The sequence below is a fragment of the Ambystoma mexicanum genome, chromosome 6p (genome assembly GCF_040938575.1).
Source record: "Ambystoma mexicanum isolate Mex_15411 chromosome 6p, UKY_AmexF1_1, whole genome shotgun sequence".
Lineage (NCBI taxonomy): Eukaryota > Metazoa > Chordata > Amphibia > Caudata > Ambystomatidae > Ambystoma > Ambystoma mexicanum.
In genome coordinates, this window is record NC_090935.1 from 1,470,258,903 (window position 1) to 1,470,277,936 (window position 19,034).

At 44.2% G+C, this 19,034-nt stretch overlaps 1 protein-coding gene across 7 annotated transcripts in view; it reads left to right on the top strand.

The window, feature by feature from the left end:
- The window catches only part of PPEF2 (protein phosphatase with EF-hand domain 2), a 703,213-nt gene that overhangs the window by 3,186 nt on the left and 680,993 nt on the right, over positions 1–19,034 (top strand). For 4 of the 7 annotated variants that reach the window (XM_069626300.1, XM_069626309.1, XM_069626302.1 and 1 more), the window contains exon 2: positions 3,591–3,883. The exons of the other annotated variants lie outside the window; for them this stretch is intronic. The gene's annotated coding sequence lies outside the window, so the exon portion shown is untranslated. The remainder of the gene's footprint in view (positions 1–3,590; positions 3,884–19,034) is intronic. 7 annotated transcript variants of the gene reach the window in all.

Genomic DNA, 19,034 nt, shown 5'->3' on the forward strand with positions numbered 1-19,034 from the left:
GAAGGGCACAGAGAAGGTTGGTGGAGGAACAGAGACTCCTAGGTGGTGAGCAATCTTGAGGTTTACAGAAGAGGAAAGGGGGCTCAGTTGGTGGAAAGTGCAGTACATTATGCATGGGCATTTGAATTGGATGCATTAGGCAAATGGGAACCAGCGAAGGCGAGAGAGATTGGGCGTGATGTGACTGGTTTTCCTATTTTGAAGACAGGGCTGCACTCTGGAAGCTTCACTGCCTGTGGGTAAGGAGGCTGGGTAGGCTGAGGTAGGAACTGCTGCCATAGTCCAGTCTGGAGGCAATGACGGAGTAGACGCTTGACAAATTGTACGTTTAGTTAAATAAGCGAGGGATTTGATTGATTGGGGAAACCAGAGATAGGACAGCATTGCAGAGGATTCCTAGGCTTCTGATGGCATGTGCAGGGGAGGGGACAGGGCCAAGAGCAGGAGCATATCCGCATTTGTTGTGAACTTGTCTTCTGTGACTTGCAGCATATGGAAGTTGCCAACCTTGCGAATTGTTGGTGCCATTTAAATTAATAACTTTTCCTCCAGGGCATCCAACATCACAATTTCCCATTTTAGTAGAGTCTCGAAGCACATAACCCCAAATCCAGTCTATGTTGTCCATCTACATAATCAATATTTAGGGAAAGTTTATTGCGAGTATCCTTACCCAGTCATAATACAATCATTCTCTGACGTTTAGTAAACTGCATTCCAAAAATGTACTCCTTGCATCATTTGAGCTAATTACTCTATGAAAAGGTGCATATTAGCTAAACCATGGCTAGTATTTGGCCACACTGCCTTTAACGTGTAGTATGTTAAAAACCAATGTTTTGCCCGATACACCAATAATTAGTAGCTAAGCTACCAATAAAAGATAACAATAAAAAAAGGTGTTTTTTATTAGGGTTACTTTCAAGCATGGATCCAGCTGCACGATGGAGAAAGCGAGCATAGCTAGAATACGTGGGTGGACATGAACATACATAGCTACACAATAGTAGGGTGGTGAGTTCCGGAGTGAGGATGATTCAAACAGCATTTAAATAGGTCTGGAAATACCGTACTGCTTCCCACTTCCCCAAAGTTCTTTTTTGATGTCCTTTCAGGATGGAGGGCTTCTAGGTTGATCAGGAATTGTGTGAGACATGTTTGGAGGTCTTGAAGCAGATATTGTAAGAAAAGGAAAGTCATATGACATTTCCTGAAGAGGACAAGTATGACCGCTGGTTTCATTTTGAGGGACAGAGCTTCCCAAATCCTAGCAGCGTCGTCTGAAAAGGTCAGCCTAGGAGTCTCCTTTCTTGCAAACCTGTACATATGGGCAACTCGGCTTCTAGTTATGAGGGTTACCTTAGGACAGTTTACACAGTTAGATCAGGATTGGAGAAAATAAGGTATAGTCTAAAATATTTCTAATCAAATGGACTGCCTATGGTCCTCCAGAACTGGATCTGCATACACCCAAACTACCACAAAATATGAATTCCCCATCAGAATCCTCCCTAACCCATGCTTGTGGCACGTGCAATTTACTTCCCAATCCTCTTATCTTCCCGCTGCTCATTTTTCCTCCACAGACTAAGGTCTGGAAATCTCTCGTGGGGTTACAATAAAACCACTCTCCAGACAAGCCTACAGCGGACTGGTGATTTACCACAGTCTAAAGGCTTCATAACATAACACAAAAACAGCTTTAAAGATGATGCAACTGGTTTTGTAGAGCATTCTCTGGGCAGAGGTAGGTAGGAGTAATGAGAGTGCTGGTGATGTGGTCAAACTTGCAGGCGGCAGTGATAGGACAGTTGTTGAAATCAACAAAAAATGAGGTGTCCCTTTTGAGATGGGGAGCATCAGTAATTATTTCTGGGAGTAGGGGGATCTCGTTTGGGAATGGGATGCATTTATAATAGAGTCGTGTCTAAAGGTAAGTTGGGTGGTTTTTCATGATGGGGGAGTGGAAGATCTCACCATCTCAATGAGATGATGTCTCTCCGGCTGGAAGGCAGAGGGGGTGCAATTGGTACTGCTTGTTTTTCCTGGGGGAGAGGTATGGCAGGTGTCTATTGGTAAACTTATTTTGGTAGTTGATGACTGGAGTGCAGGATAGGGAGCTCTCAGAGACGGTTAATAGAATAACAGACAACTTTAAATATTGACAGCTGTACATATGGTTTCAAGAGAAAAGTCTGCTTTGTTCACCTCATGTTTATGGTTAGTGCAAATCGTTTCTAGACCACAGTGATTTCTAAGAGAGCAGTGTAAGGGCCATTGTTTTCGGGCCTCTGTGAGGGTTCTCTCTAAGGCATTGGTTTCTGGGGCAGTACCCAGAGTATTTTGGTTGCGATTAAATAGATTTTTGGGGGCGCAATATTAGAATTGGTTAAAGAGTGGATTGTTGTCATTGTTCAGATGCAAGTCTGTTGGATGGTCGGGTGGTATTGTTAGGCAGCGCATCCCCTTTTTCAGTCCTGGGTATCAATTGAAGGTTTTTTAAAGATGTGTAATTAATCCACTCACATTTGAGCTGGCAGATGCTGGGGGCTTTCTGCAGGGGGTGTTGAATGGGAAGGCTAAGTGATCAATTTAGTCGAGTGGCGTAAAAAGGTGGCACTCTAAGATGTCCAGTGCTATGTTGCTGTCTAGTTTATTGCCTCTGATGTTTGTAGGAGTCATCTTGGTTTGAGCATGATTTAGGGTGTCGGTGAGTTAGAAAGGTTTCACTTTGTGTGTTTTGGGAAGATTTAAGTCACCTGGGAATTGTGATGAAGTCCCTTGCCTTCATCTGGGAACATCTAGTGGGTTAAGCATGAGCCTCAGTGCTTCCCCCGAGCCAGTGGATGATGGCCCTAGGGTGGTATGGGGAGGAATCCCTGGTCAAGTACATGTCACTGGGCAGGGGACAGTCCTGTGCAGCTCCATTTCCATTACTCAGTGAAGTGGCCATAAACAAGCCTGGACATTACACCCATCAAGACCCTTACCACATGAGATGCCAAAAAGTAAAACTCTCCTACTCAGAGCCATGCGGTTTAAATGCACATTTTTCTTTAAATGGTGTTATCCCCTTCATAGGTACACCTCCTACCTCTAGAGGCAGAACATCATTGACTGAAGGAGAGCATGGCCTCCACATGGTTGAAGAGAAGTCCATTGTACGGTTCTAGTACACATGAGTCTGCAAATTTCTGTTTATTTGAAAGGTCTCAACTCTGTGAGCAAAAAGAAAGCCTGCTATGGGGGAGTCAATTTCCCTGTTGTGATGAATCCAGGGAACTCGTTCCTTCTCTCCAACAGGAGCCACCCTCTTTGAGATTAGGGAGGTGAGCCCGCTATGGAAAACACTCCCTAGGGGATTGGGTGAGGGGGTATCTCACTTGGGTGAAACCCACTTAGGGACAAGGACTCCCAAGTGAACAGACCTATAACATCTGCCTTAACAACATTGTCCTAAATGCTTGTTGCATACATGAAAACTGATAACAATGCTAAAATAAAGGGACCTTTAACTAGGCTTGGTTTGGCTGCTACCCCTCCTTCAAACCAGAATTCCAGGACCAATAGAATTGTATCTCTTGTTGCAGGGAGAGACATATAAGGGACAAGACCATTACCTCGTGTCGAGGAGCCAATGCTGAATGAGTTGACCACTGAGAACTGGTCAGCCAGAGAGGCCGAGCAGAGCGGAAGCCGCTGCTGCAGCTCTGAGCCAATTCATCCTGGAGGCAGGACGACCAGTGGTGGGCGGAGAGCCAGCAAAACACTGCCAAACCCAGGAGTGCTGGTAGCACAAATGTCTTTGGAGGGAAGAGACTGAACTTTGACCGACGTGGAAGAGCGACCACCTTCCTCAACGAAGGCCACCACGTAAAAGCAGGTATGCGATTCTTAGCAAAAAGGGGGAGAAGGGCTGTTTAACTCTGCAACTCTCCGACAGAGAGCCAGAATGCTAAGAATGTGATTAAGTATTGAAGGGGCATGGTGGGCCAATAGAAAAACAGAGACTAAGAGAAATACCCCAAAAAGGGACAAAGAAACCATTTCCCATAAGGGGGCCACTTGAAAGTAATAGAACCAATCAAGGGGGGGGGGGTGAATCGGAAACTAATACCGTAAGAGGTGTTACCAGACGTGAGAATGAAATAGAAGCACCCTGGAGGGGTGTGTTTGAAGGAAAGATTCCTCAAGAAGGGTAGACATGGACGAAAGGCAAGAGCCTAGTCCGGTCTGTGAATCAAAGCCACTCACAGAAGGTGGGGAATCACAACCACTTACCCAAAGGAGAGTCTGTGGGTCCAATTGAGACCTCAAACAGTTATTAACTGTATGAAACTGACCCGCTCAGGAGGGGTGAGTAAGAAATAGTTGAACAACTGAAGGACTTATAATTCCAGTTTGTGCATTTAAGGCTGAACTTTTACTGTTAACCAAAGCTTGGTGGAGGGGCACTGTAGTTTGCCCTTTGTGACCCTGTTAAAACCCAAAGAACTTGTTTTGAATTGAGCGAGAGGTCTAAAAGCCTGGGAATTCAAAAAGGACATTTCCAGAAACATTTTTGGGAGGGGGTCATGCACCAGCCAGCATAAGCCAAGCGTGGGGGAGTAAGAGCACTTCTGTGGGCTAAGTTTTGTTTTCGTTTATTAGTTGTAGGGACAATTAGAAAGGTAGCATATTCTTGGATGGAGGACACATTGGAGTTGTACACAATGACCTGATAAGCACCTTTTTGTTGTTTTCTTCGAATAGGAAACTTCCATCATAACAATAGGGCTAGATGAGGGCATTTCTTTTACTTCAATAAAATTAAGAAAGTGGAAACAAAGTTCAGTTGTCCACGTCCTCTCTCAGACCTACCATAATTTACATGGCACACAAACACCAGAACAAACATAGTAGAAACTCGCTGATGTCTGAGCGGGCTTGCAGAGTGAGCGCCATTACAAAATGAAGGCACTTTCTATTTTTTCCCAGGTAACCCTCGGAGATATCAGAGGCCCACAAGAGTTTCCTAGCACTTGCGCAGTAGGTCTGCCAGGCAGACTAATGCAGTGTTTGGATCCTGTCAGTGCAAAGCCAGAAAGTTCTAGCAGGGAGCTGAGGGTGGTCCCTCTGGTTACATTTGTGCAAAACACTGGGGGAGACTACCCATGTCATACATTGTCCACCCTGGGAAAACACCATGATTGTGGAGGAACTTGGAGAATAGAGTGGGCGAAGAAACCTCTAGCAGTGGAAGGCATGGAGCATCAGGAGGTGGAAGGTAGAGCTCATTAGGGTGCGGAAGGAGGAGAGTCTCAGGATGTGTTTGCAGGTAAACACCATGAGGAGGTGGTAGTAGAACATCTGGAAAAGGTGTTAAAGAAGTATTAGGAAGACAATAGAGAGAACCTAGTAAAACGAGAAAGGTATGTGAGGGCATGTTTGGCCTAAGGCATTGATTAGGGATCTGACTCTGATCTGAATGGGTCAAGCCCACAGAGGGAGGAGGAACACACCTGTGGTGTGGCATTGAGGAGAAGGACCAGAGGGGAGTAGGGAGGGGTTGAAGAGGGTAGGAGTCAGGATCCTAAGGTAGGAACATGAAAGATACCCTTCTAAAGTCCACCCCTGTCAGAACACCATGGCCCCAGCAGCATCCTAGTTGAAGACAGCATAAGGAGAGCCCAAGAAGAGCAGAGGGGAAAAGATCCAGAAAGGATCAGAGAGGAAAGGTGCAGGAACCCCTTTCACTAAGAACTAGGAATCCATGGGAGAGGAAACCCAGAGTGGTACAGAGAAGAAAGGTGCAGGAAACTCATAAGCTTGACCCGAGACCATGGGAAAAATCCTTTGAGAAGGAGGGGAATGAAGGGGGCAGGAACCACTTGAAACCAGGACTATGTTGCATCATATGTCCACCTGTTGTGACCCTAAAGCTCCAGAAGACTTCATTAGTTTCCTGATTTAGGTTACAGTGGTGTTTGTCATTTTTGCCAACCTGTATTATACTCACAAAATATAGAAACCAAGTTTAACTGCCATGTCTATCATGGCCTGGGTATTGGTCCTTGTCACCCTCATGACTAAATATATTGTTAGTGTGAAGTGGATATTTAGTTCTGTGACTCCCTCATAGCAGTCCTTGTTGAATAACGGTGATAGATCCTCTGTACGGTTGCTGGTTTGGTGGGAGAAAGGAAGCATTTGCAGGAGAGAAACTAAAGGAGAACCTGGGTGACATTTTGTGCAGAGACAAAATGATTTAGGAATGCTATTACAGCAAGACCACAACTTATTTTCTGGATGTGATGGTGGTGATTTATGAAGAAGCCATGAGAGATGGGCTAGTGCTGAATGGGGGAGATAATGAGTTTGATAATCAAGCTTCTGTAATGAAGATTGATATACAGTGTGTTAGGTTTGTAATGAGGCCAGTGATGTCTGAAATCTGTTGGATTTCTTACTTTGCATTCATTAGCGCAAGTGATGCATTGTATTGTGGGTGGAATAGGTGAGTGGGATTGGGAGGATATTGCTTTGAAAAATGGTGCTGTGGTGGTGATGGGTGTTTGGTGTAGGTGTGTTCTATAGGTCTGCTCTGAGCTAGGTGGTTTGAAGCTTAATGTATATGTCCAGATGTTACCTTGTAGGGTACTGTAGCAGTGGTTCTTATCTCTTAACTTGCCTGACCCCAACATGACTCATCAACAGTCAATACAGGAGTCACTATTAGCAATATTGACCTCTTTCATTGAGACATAAACTGTACACCCTGAGACACTTCCTAATGAAGTGTGTGTGTGTGTGGGAGGGGGGGGGGGGGGTGGGGGGAGAGCTTGACCTGCAGTTGCAATCAGTAGTAGTGCTGCAGGAGTGGAAGATCGCGGTCTCATAGGCAATTAATAATTGGTGGTGGTTCACTGTGATGGGTGCACCCAAGATGTTATTCAATGGATTGTTTGATTCAAACTCTTCTTCATGGTCGTACTCTGTTCTTAACAAGAGGCACACAACATTAGACTGTGGTTGTAAACAGGTATAGGTTTGTTTTGAATAAATATAAGCTGGGATAAACTAAAGAACCTGGAACAAAATAGCAGGATAGCGTTGGTGGATTCCGACGTGGTACAGTCTCTGTGTTCAATAAATAAGTCTATCAGTCCAGGGTTCCCTCCCTGTAATACTGGACAGTTCTCAGCCAGTTAACATTATGCGACTTCATGAGCAGAGGGGATATATATGGGGTAGCCATCTTGGATTTACTTTCTCCCCCCTTTTACGGCAGAAGTAGACTGCTCAGCTGCTAGTCTAACTAGGACCATGGGTACAGTCACCTCCCTGTTGCACGATAATACTGAAAACAGCTTGCTCATACTAGGACTCCACCGAGGAATTAATTCACACTGCTTTGTGTGAACCAGAGAGCCTGTCCCCAACCAGGTCTACAAGGCAATAACAGTGCTTAATATTTTAGTAGAGCCGTTGAGTAACTTCCCCACGTGTTGTCATTCTTTATTGATTCAATGGCTAACTAGCATCAATGGCCAAATGGTCACAGATGGTTCCAGTAGTGCCAAGCATCATCTGCCATCTGCAATGAGAACTGTAGACTGACAAGATTATTCCCCAATGATGCACCCGCCCACTATTGTACAATGCAAAATTGCTTTCTAGCTTTGTCTCCCTTCCATGTTCATGCGTGTTGGGTGAAATGCCTCCTCCACACATCGGTCTGCTGTGGGGTGATAGCACAAGCAAGAGATTGCTTTCGCTTGTTGTTTCTTTGTGCATATTATGTATGAATGACTGGCTTAATGTTACCGTGTTTGAAAATTAGAAGTTTTGACCATTTTGGCAACATGATTTTTGGGAAAGTGATGGTTGCATGTGCTACAGGGCTTACACTCATGTCCATTAAAGAGTCAGGGATGCCAAGTGTTTCACTATGGCGATCCCCATTATCTCTTCTCAAGGCATGGTGGGGATAGCCAAAGAATCCTCCCCATACCACCCAAAGACCCAGCATCACATAGAGGGTGGTAGTACCCAGCCCCCTTGGCAATCTCACCACCCAATCCTAGGGTCAGGTAGACTGTGACTGTGTCAGATGCTTCTACTGAGAGATACAATTTCTTCTCTGTCCCTTATTAGCTCTGGACTGATAAGAGGGAGGCCTCACAAAGGAGGATGGTCGATTTAGCAGATACCTTCTGGGCAGGATGACCTCTTAACGGGACAGTATTGCAGATTCATCTTGGGTGACAAATGATCAAGCATTGTGGGAGTACTTCACCGCTAACACCCGGTCAATGTTTGAAGGGATGTGTGATAGGTAAATATGATCTGCCTTGTACATGAGAGGTTGCAATTTTTACAAAGTGTTACAATGCCATGGTGAACATCAGGCCCCCCTCTTCCTTCCAGTTAACACCCGTTACTGCTTATCCCTCCCTCGTGCAGCGCTCAGCAACAATTACTAGTCAACCAGTGACGTGTGAAGATGGTATTTTATAAAAGGCTTGCAAGAAGGTAGCCCCTACATCGACCGCCTTGCTTTCTATTTACTTTGCCCTCTTTTCCATCAGTATAGCATCCTTTACCACTACCTATTTATTCAATTCTATACACCATTTTTCATACAGAATCAAGTTCTTCTTAACCATGCTCAAACTATCAGTTTCCTGTATAGCAAAAGTGCAATAAGAAGAGCTTGAAAAATACAATAAATAGAGCTTTTATATTGCGCTTCGGATTTGTGACCAGCCTCTAAGTGCGGGACTGGGTTTTGAACCCATGATGCATTACATTGTACTACTTCCAGGACAAATGCATTGCCTCCTGAGCTATCCTCCCGGCCACCAGGCTTATCCATCAATGACTAATCATCCTGCAAGAGATGATCCACAGCATACAACTTTTAAGAGTCAATAACCCTTTCCACCCATATATTTCTCCAGATATCCCTTCAACTACTTCCTCAGTAACAGAGGACCTGTCCAGTCCATGTGCAGAAAATGTGCCATCCACCTCACCGTATCTCCTGCAACTAGGATGGTGGTCTGGGCTAAATCTTTGTACTCATGCCATTGACAAATAACATATGTGTTGTATTCAGAACTGTATCAGGTTAAAGTGTGCGTTTGTTGATGCTGCTTGGAAATACACATATTGTAGAGTCATGCAAGACCCGGGAGGATAAGACCGGGTGGATGCCCGTAATCATCTTCTGGCATCCCACTAAATCAATCATACATTTCACCAATGTAGACTTTGGAAGTTCCACCGGGAAACAAGGCCACCACTTCTTACATGCCATTTTTATCTTACTCTGTGCTAAGGACAGGCAAATCTGCAATCCTAGATGCTGCCTAAGATCCACAAACCTCCTGAACTGACATTCACTAAATGCATCACCTCAAGTCCACTTTTTGCAATTTCCCACACCTCCAGATCTCTTTTCGATAGCCTTTTCCTAATTTCCTAGCTGTTTCAAAGCTTTCCCTCAGATAAATGACACTCTCGGATATCTCTTTTGGGTTCTCGGTCAAATTGTGGATGCAGTCTGGGCAAGCGTCATAGTATGGACAATCGTTGAGAGTCCCGATTCCTGACCAGCAGCCACATTCAATAACCTACCAAGAGGCAACTCAGAAACACACAAATGTTACAGATATGGATCTGAAAATGTTGCCCCTCATGACAGCCACTCAACTGTACACTCTGCGGTAAATTGACTTAGGAGGCAGACAAGAGGTCATGATTCTTAAGTCTTCTTTATTATAAAAGGAAAAAGGTGCTCATCACGATTTCTTACATCGGAAATCAGTCCTGTGTCATAAGCCTAGTCTACTCTAAGTCTGTCTCTACTGCTAACAAGAAAGGAATAACATATATTCTACCAGAACAAGTCTGGAAAGAGATTTCTTCTCAGTCATATAACGTTTTAGCTAATTTCAGACCCACGCCTTAATAACTCTAGGGTGTCTTTCCAGCTACACAGTGCAAAGTTCCTTATGAAAACCGTCTCCCATGCCACGTGCATGGTTTTGCAGTACCAACTTCAGATTTGTGCTTTTCTCCCCATCTTGGGTTTTGCTTTCCAATAACCCACCATAGACCACTGTGATTCTCACCCCCACTTGGGAAAAAGTATTTCTAATTCCTTCCTGGATTCTAGTACTTCTCTTCCCCTCTTGAGTTCTCTGGGATTCAACTGCTGCTTGGGGTACTTTCTCTCTCACCCCAGCACGGGGCTATCTCTCTTATTCCCCAGTATGGGACACTTTCTCTCTCATGGTGGCTTGGGGTTGTTCCTCTCTCCCTCGTTGCTTGGGGCACTTTCTCCCACATCGCAGGTTGGCACTCTTTCTCTCGTTTTCCCCTGCTTGGGGCAGTTTCTCTCTCCACCCGGCTTGGGCTCTTTCTCTCTTTCCCCTACTTGGGGCTGTTTCTCTCTTTTCCTGGTTTGGGGAGCTCTCTCTCTCTCTCAGCCCGGCTTGAGGTTGCCTTTCTCTTTCCCCAGTTTGGTGCATGGCTGATCCTCTCTACCCTCCACCCTGTTTCCTGGAACAACTATGTACTCTGGTAGCTGTGATGCAGAACCATACCTCAGGTTTCTTCTTGGCCTTCCGGATCTCTTTGTCGGGTTTGGCACATTCCATTGGTTGTTCACAGGGTTTTCATTGTCATTGGTTGTGGGCGCCGGTTGACCAGCTTTGGCGTGGTCATATCTCCTCTTCAGGGGTGGTCGAGCCCACTTGTCTGGGGACCATGTAGACGTGGCGGAGGTAGGTTTTGGTGCAAGGGATGGCAGATAGCTCCTGGAGTGGCACCAAGATTGTAAATGATTCATGGGGTTTCCTTTACGGGGTGGGGAATGTTTTCTACTGAAGGGCTCTTAATTATTTCCTCAAATGTATGCGAGTGACCAAGCTTAATGAGGGACGTGTGGTAAGTCAGACATAGGAGATGGATAAGAGGACATGCTTGAACAGTATCCATTATTAAAGAAATAAATTAAACCACCTCTAAACCTACTCCTATGATGGATTCACAATGCTAGAAAACAACAAAACGGGTGCTCATCAGGATGCCAGGCACATTCAATCCTACGATAACCTCCCACCTATCCTACCACAATACAAAGAAAGACAAAAAGAGATTCAAAGCACCCACCGCCCAACTTGGTTAACTTAAGTGGTGGCTGGTTTTCTGACACCCGCCCAAAGAGTTCTTACGGTTTGTTTCTGCTCCCGACTCTGTAGAAAGAAGAAATGCCTCTCAGCTTCACATCTGGGTCAAACAATGTCATCATCAGGCAGTCCATAAAGTTTCTATTTTATCCCTTCTCATGGGATGTAGTCTCACTATGGATGGATACTTATGTGTCCAACAAAAACAAAGTTTGTTCTTTCCCCCTCCTGGGTTGTTCAACTTGTTAGCCATGTTTGTGCCTCAGGCTTGCTCTGCCTGGTTTGTTTGGTTGCTCTCTGATCCCCCCTCCTGGGGTAGTTGGATTGTTAACCCTGTTTGGGCTTCGGCTTGCTCAGCCAGATGTGCTTGGTTACTCTTTTTACCCTTTCCAGGGGTAATCAGGTTGTTAGCTCTGTGTCTGCTTCAGGCCTGCTCAGCCCAATGTCTTTGGTGGTTTCCTTCACCCCTTTCTGAGGTATTTAGTTCATTAGACCTGTTTGGGCTTCTTGCCTGCTCAGCCCAGTCTTGTCGGCCACCCCCTTTTGAGGTATTTGGATCGATAGCCGTGTCTGGGCTTCAGGCCTGCTTAGCCCTGTTTGGTCAGTTGCTGCTTGAGCGCTTTGAGCCACATCAGCCCTGTTTGGATTGTGCTTGGATCCACCCCTTTCCGTGGTAGTCGGATAGTTAGCCCACGTCTGGGCTTCAGTGCAGCCTCACCACCCTCCAACTGCTCCTTGGGTACCACTGTGTAACTGTGAGCCAGTTATGGCTGCTACAGGTCAGTGTTGTTCCTCTTGCTTCGGTTCAGGTGGTCTCCTTTCCCGTGGTACCTCTTTCGTTGCTGGATTTCAGCATTGGCTGAGGATTTCGACGACAGACCTTGTGGCTCTTGTCTCTATTTGGTTCTCCTGTGGTTCCCTGCTTTCTGGGATTCTTCAGTTCCCTGGAGCGGCAGCACTCCATGGGCTGCCACAGCAACTGCATGGATACCAGCTCCTCTTTACTGGGAGCTTCCACCTCTGTTGCTCATCCACGCATGCTGGAGATACCTGCTCTCTGGCGGATTCACATCTTCAGGCTTGATGTTCCACTGTATTTGAGTCCCTCCCTGGAATGGAAAGACGGACTCAAAATCCAAATCCAAGTCGGAAACCATGCCATCCACTTTAAAGGGACCCTGTATCTGTTTGCCCTGTTCAACTCCCATATAACCAACAGACATGGAGAAGTTTTGACATGGGGGAGGTGGGATAGCATCCCTACTTGGGCATTCCTTGTGGACATTCCTTGTCCTCAAAGAGGGGTCACCCCTGTGTCATTCCCCTTGCTCTGTTCTCTAGGGAGGATATTGTGTTGCAGCCTCACCTCCCTAGCCCCTTGGGGAGACGGGACACATTCTGTGGATTCATCACAGACCCCTAAATACTTAAGGGAGGGACATTCGGGGAGAACATTTTTTAAAATAATGTGCTCAAATGACGCATTTTGCAGCACAATTTTAAAGAAAAATGGGACAAAATGCCATACGATTTATCATTGCTAATCTATGGAAACAAACATATACAGTACATTTCATGATTCATGGGCAGTCATGTTTTGTGAATATTTTGAGTGGAGGGGTCTAAATAGTTCCTCAAATTAGTGTGAGCGACTGAGCGCTGCAAGGGAGCACAGAATAATTAAGTGAGGGAAATCTTTTTAAATTATGAGCTGAAATAATGCATTTTGCAGCACAATTGCCGATTAAAAAGAGGTAGAGAGCCATAAAATGTACAGTTGATTCACATGACAAGATCCAGAAAATACCATGCCACCAACAGTACACTACAGAGGAGCACTTTATATTATTAATGAGGCTGCTACCACAACCTATCCATGCCAGGAATGGTCACTTTAAATGAAACACATGAAGTGATAGATGTACATGATTTAAAATGACCATTACAGTCATAGATATGTTGTGGCAGCTGCTTCATGCATGTCATTTACATTGGTCATTACTGATATAAATAGGCCAATGAGTGTTCTCCTGCATAAACAATAAAACAGCTATTTGACCAGATTTCCCTTGCCTTCTCACATGCCACTCCCGCTAAGTTGCATTCTCTGGTACACTTGGTATCATATAGAAAAGGCGTAAAATCAGTGTTGTCTACATCTAATGCTCTTTATAGAGTAAAGCTGGCCCAATGAGTCAGTGGTGTGATACGACCGAAGTGAACAAACTAGGGATACATGTCCTAAGACAGAGTTTCACATGTTGGGGGAGCTACACTACTTACGACAACGTGTTTCGTTAATCTGTAGGACACATAAGAATGGGCAGATTCCTGAACTTCAGTTGAACCTCTCCATAATCAGGCCCTTCACTTGCTGCTGGGTCATCTTGATGAATGCACTCACATTGTTGGCCTTTGTGTAGGCAACAACATCCAGATCATTCTGAAAATCCTGGGACTCAGCGATTTTGTCATACTCAGCTGCGGCATCCTTAACCATGAGGACCAGCTACTTAGAAGAACTACCAACTTAGCTGTTCTGTTATCTTCTGGATCCTCTTGTTCACATGGGGCCCGAGTCACATCAGTAGCTTTTCCACAGGGTTGGACAAGGTCAGAATGCTTTACTTAATATGTTGCAGGTTTGGGATGGATTACACTATGAATAGAAATGGCTTACAGAGAAGGAATGTTTTATCTCCTACTGAGGTGTGTTATTTAGCTACTAGCATAGGTTTGTGATAATTAAGAGTGAAACAGTGAGCCACAATAGTTGTTCGGGTAATGTCAGAGAAGGAGGAGGCAACAGGGCAAGAGATTAGAAGGAGGTAGGACAGGAAAGGAGAATGGAGGCAGTTTATACAAAAGTTGAGATATTCGTTGGTGAAAGAAAGTGGCACTGTGTTGTGAGAGTGTGTGTGTGTGTGTGTAAGGTGTGTGATCTGAAGTGGTAATAGGAGAGTAGGGAGTAAGTGAAGGATGACTGAGGGAGTGAAAGGACGGTGATTGCGAAGACGGTTGGTAGAGTTGTAAAGGTGTGAAGGTAATAGTAGTAGCATGGAGGTGCGATGAGAGTATAGAAGGAGTGGTGGTTGAAATGGCATAGGTCAAAATTACTGAATAGAAATTACCGACCCCACCGAAAGACCTCAAATACATACCACCAAAGGTTCAAACTACAAAAAGTTTAAACCTTTTGTGGTATGTATATTTTGGTGGGGTCAGTAAAAAAAAAAGAAAACAAAGTCTGTGGGGGCTGCAGGGCTGTCCCGCGCAACACACCGCTCACTATACTATTTAGGTTGACACCCCCGCAGATGACCCAACTTAAAAAAAAATATTAAAAGCTGCAGGAGTGTCCCCTGCAACACCCTGCTCACTATAATATATAGTATAGTGCCCTAAACCTCCAAGAGTGTGTTCCCTAATCATAAAGTTCCAAACCTAGTCTTTCAAGCCCTTCTCCCCCAGAGACAATCTATTTTACAGTACCATGTCGAAAGATGTGGCCAACTGAAAGTTCCAAAGCTACATGTCCTTAGCCTCTTGGCTAATCCTAAACCAAAAGATAAATGTTCCAATTCAGAAGGGTTCACAAAACCTATATTGCAATCCCCAGCCTAAGTCTATAACATAAAAGAAATTACAGTTCTTCCAGGGTTGTTCACATTCTTGATCTGCATTTGGTCTTCCTGGTTTCAAGCTGTCTCTCTAGTCCTCACCAAGATCTCTGGCTTCTGACACTATTCTTTATGCTTCATGTTAGCCTCTCTGTTTTCCAGCACATACTGGTCTTTCCACAAGCAATTCCCACTGCACTGTTGGGTTTATCGTTAATCTCTGGTATACCACTTTCCCAGATAGGTCTCTTCTAGACATTGGCATTCAAAACAGGTCTCTCCACATAGTTGGTTTCTGAACATGCACTTGATTAGGACTCTCCATGACCTGGTTTTCTCAGCATTCGCTTGATCAGGTCTCTTTGAGACCCATTTTCTCAGCATTCGCTTGAATAGGTCTCCCCAACACCTCAGCTATTAGTGTCACATCCGAGTTGTGGTAAGGCTCTTCCTCCACATTTTGTTACGAGTCCATAGGATTGTATTGGGCAATATCAGCGCTATTACCGCCGGTGCTAATAGCGTTGCAGTAATAGTGCCGCATATCAGCAGAAAGTGGCAAGTTGGAGGTAAATCTGCTACTTTTCCGCCCAAACTCAGGATTGAGCGGAGCGGTAATGCAGCAGTAATAGCGTTACCCCTGATGAGGCCCACCTTGCGGATCGCCCCCTTCACATACAAGAATAGGGAGTTCTGTCAACTCACTGCAAAGGGAAATTGCAGTCTCCAAAGTCAAACTTCAACACAGGCTAACATTCCCAAAATTGAAGCATTTGTCAGTCTGGAAAACCAAATCCCTAACCATCGTCTTGCCCCCCCCCCTCGGCAAGCATGCTCCGGTCTCAGACAATCTTTGACAATCCCCTAGGGGGTTATGGATCACTATATCCCACCCCCTGCTGCATTTGTATCTCAAGCCCTATGTGTACTGTGTTACTCCTATCTTACTACTGTGGACACAAATAACATAAAACACACATAAGAAAACACATGAATCGATTCAATTATAACAATGGAATACATTTATTTATGCACACACAGCTAAGCATAATAATGCAGGCAATCCTAATGCAGACAATCCCAATACTATTGGGAATGTTCAATTTGCACCTTTTATACTTCTGGTGCAAAGCAAATCTCCCATGAAATAACTATAAGCCTTACAGGTTTCTAATGCAAGTTTCTGATGCAAGCTTGTGATTCTAGTGCAGTCTAAATGCAAGCATCAGCATCCATCTCCTTCATGGGCAAATCCACACAAATCCACACCAATCCGTCACACTCTCTCTCTAAACAATCCCTGTCTGATTATGTGTTATGTTCTTGTCGCATTCTGGTCACTACGTGTGCTGTGTCAAATTGTGTCCAAGTGACATTGGACATCATATCTCTTTCATGGCTGTCTGTGTGTGGTGCCTGTAAAACAGCATCTTTTCCATCTATTGCTCATTCACTTCACTGTTGGCATCACAAAATGCTCTCTCTGTCCAGAGAATAGGCCATCTCTCTCTCATGCAAAAGGCACTTCTCCCATCTCCCCATGTCGCTCACTACATGGCCCCAACCTATGCTGTCTCCGCGGCACACCAGCTCAAGCGGATAAGCCTCCTTCCCTCTTCCCTCTCGGACAAGGGTTCATGTTATCTGTGTCTGCCAAGCAAATGTTTACAAATTCCTGGTACACAGTTAACCATAACATCTTCGCACTGAGCCCAGTGCGAACAAATTCTGTGTGTCTCCATCAGAAATGGCTCATAGGCCTTGTGCTAAATGCTTCCTAGCGTTTACGCTATTCTTCTCGCAATGCAAGTGCTACATAATGCAAACTCATTCTAAATACACACTCTACATACATACATACATACATACCAGTCTCTTCATGTGTCTCTACAAAGCATAACAATGCCATTCTAAATGGCTCTTCATGTCATTTTCAAATATGCACTGTGTGTGTCATTTCCAGGCCTCATTCGTTCTGCTCTCCTGCAAACAATACATTTCTCAGCCTAAGCGCTATAATGCAAACATAGATGCATAGCCAATCATTCTCTACATATCAAATATACCGTGTCTCTAAAGCATGGCATTTCAAAATATGTGCAAGTGTCATTCTATTGCAAATGGCAAAGTGGCAGTCAATATATGGATACTACTTCCGCAATGCTTCTCTACCAATGGGTCTTATGATTCTCTAATGATAACAATCCAGGCATCTCATTTTATCAGATTTCACACATCTACAGTCCAGACAGCTGCTGTTTTCCACAGGACAAGAAGCAATTTTGGGGGCCAAGAAATGTTTCTGTTGGCTGGCTTAGTGGAGCATCCAGCTCAGATATAATTAACAGATGTCTTGAAATTGTCTGCACCTCGGCTGGCCTTGGAGTCTCTGTCAATCTCATCCCCTCCGGGGGCCACACAGTTCTTTCTTTCTATTCAATTTAATGAAAAAAAGATCAATTGCATAGCAAAATGTTTGCAAAACACACAGCAATCTGCATTTAAGTGGTACATTTAGCATTATGTAAATACAGTTAAGAATTGTAATCAGCAGAAAACAATCCAAAGTCATATTGCCCAATCTTTTAATCTCCACTAATCCTTTATATAGCTTAATACATCTCTGCAAATAAAATGTATCAATCCTGTTAGGACGTGGCACGCAAGTAGTAAACAAAGGCTGACTTATCTTTGGGCCTTGAACTTGGATGTGACAGTTGTCTGTACGTTTCTTCATAATTTTTCATCCAGTAAGGTCCTTGAGTCAAGCAAGTTTCCGAGGGAAAGGAGGGCTGCATCCAGGTACTAGTTTACTACCTATTAAAGTGCCAGATTAACCAGCCTGCCTCTGGTTTTGCCAATCTCGAATAGACAGGACAGTGGAGCAAACAAAATAGCGACATCTATAACCATGGATAATGTTCTAACAACCTTGGTCCAAAGATTGTTATGCTGGGACCTGCACAAGCAAGGTGCCACACTACAGCATCCTCTCTCCTGACACTGGGGAAAGCCCTAGGGGCAGTTGGGTCAAATTTACAAACTGTAATAGTATACTTGGTGTAAAGAAATGTAAAGGCAATAGGCAATATTTATGGTTCATAGATATGCAGTCGGTTGGATGATTGCCTTCTCACATCGCCGCCTGAACGTAGTATAGCCATTGACTCTTCAAGTGGCCACTTTCTTATACATCGTCATTATTTGTGAGGTGGGGACCAGCTTTAGCGATGGAGGCCAGGACAGGGCTTACTGTAGGCGAGCTTAGAGATGCAGGACACCTAGTGGATATTTCACCCTACATTAAAAATAAAAGACTGAATGCCTAAAGGATGAGGCTTAACATTCTTGAAACCTCTGTAACAATAGAAAAGTATAATTTAGGAATAAATCATTTAATGTAATTAAGCCAATTTGCTCAGCTCCTTCAATTCCCCTGTCAAATGTAGTAAGCAGTAACAATGTAGGAAGGGGTTGGTGATACCTGGCATGGGATTTGTGTCATGTCCACTGCACTGCAACTATATTATTAATCTGGTTTGCTTGGTTTTTAGAAAATGTCAAGATAGTGGGTTCCAGTGAGTTAGGTATTGGTAAAAAAAAATCTAATAGAGAAATGGGACTAATTGGCAGAGGTTCACACTAGGCAATTAAATGTTGTGTCATGGCAATCAGTGCATATGTCTCTAAGTCTGGGACTCCTAGGCATAACAGAAGCAGGTTTCAGCTTAGCAAAAAACATTTGGGGTAGTGGGATAGGAATGTTGGTAAATAAATACAAACATTTAGTTTGGATAACTATTTTGATTACAGTGATTCATGCCATCATCATTGAGGAGGGGGGGTTGCTCCACTTATTATTTACTATGGAGAATGTTACTAAGATGAGGTTGTAAAAACAGAAAAATCAAATTGTATCGTCTTTGAGGGGTCCTGGCTATATTGATGCCGAAATAGCGAACAGTCTCCAGACTACACCTAAGCTCAGCAAAGTTTCCAGTCCTTAACGCATATTCAGTTAGGGGATATATTACAGGCTAGTTGCAGAAATCTTGGCAAAGAAAAGGCTATCACCAACATATAATAAAACCAAACTAACATGATTAAAATAGTCATGAAGTCTTTGAAATCCACAGAATATGTAAACTAATTGATCCTCAGCTAATGCAAAAAGGGCAGTGAAAATTTGACACCCCTGTCTGGTACCTCTGAATATTGTGAATGGGTCTGAGATTGC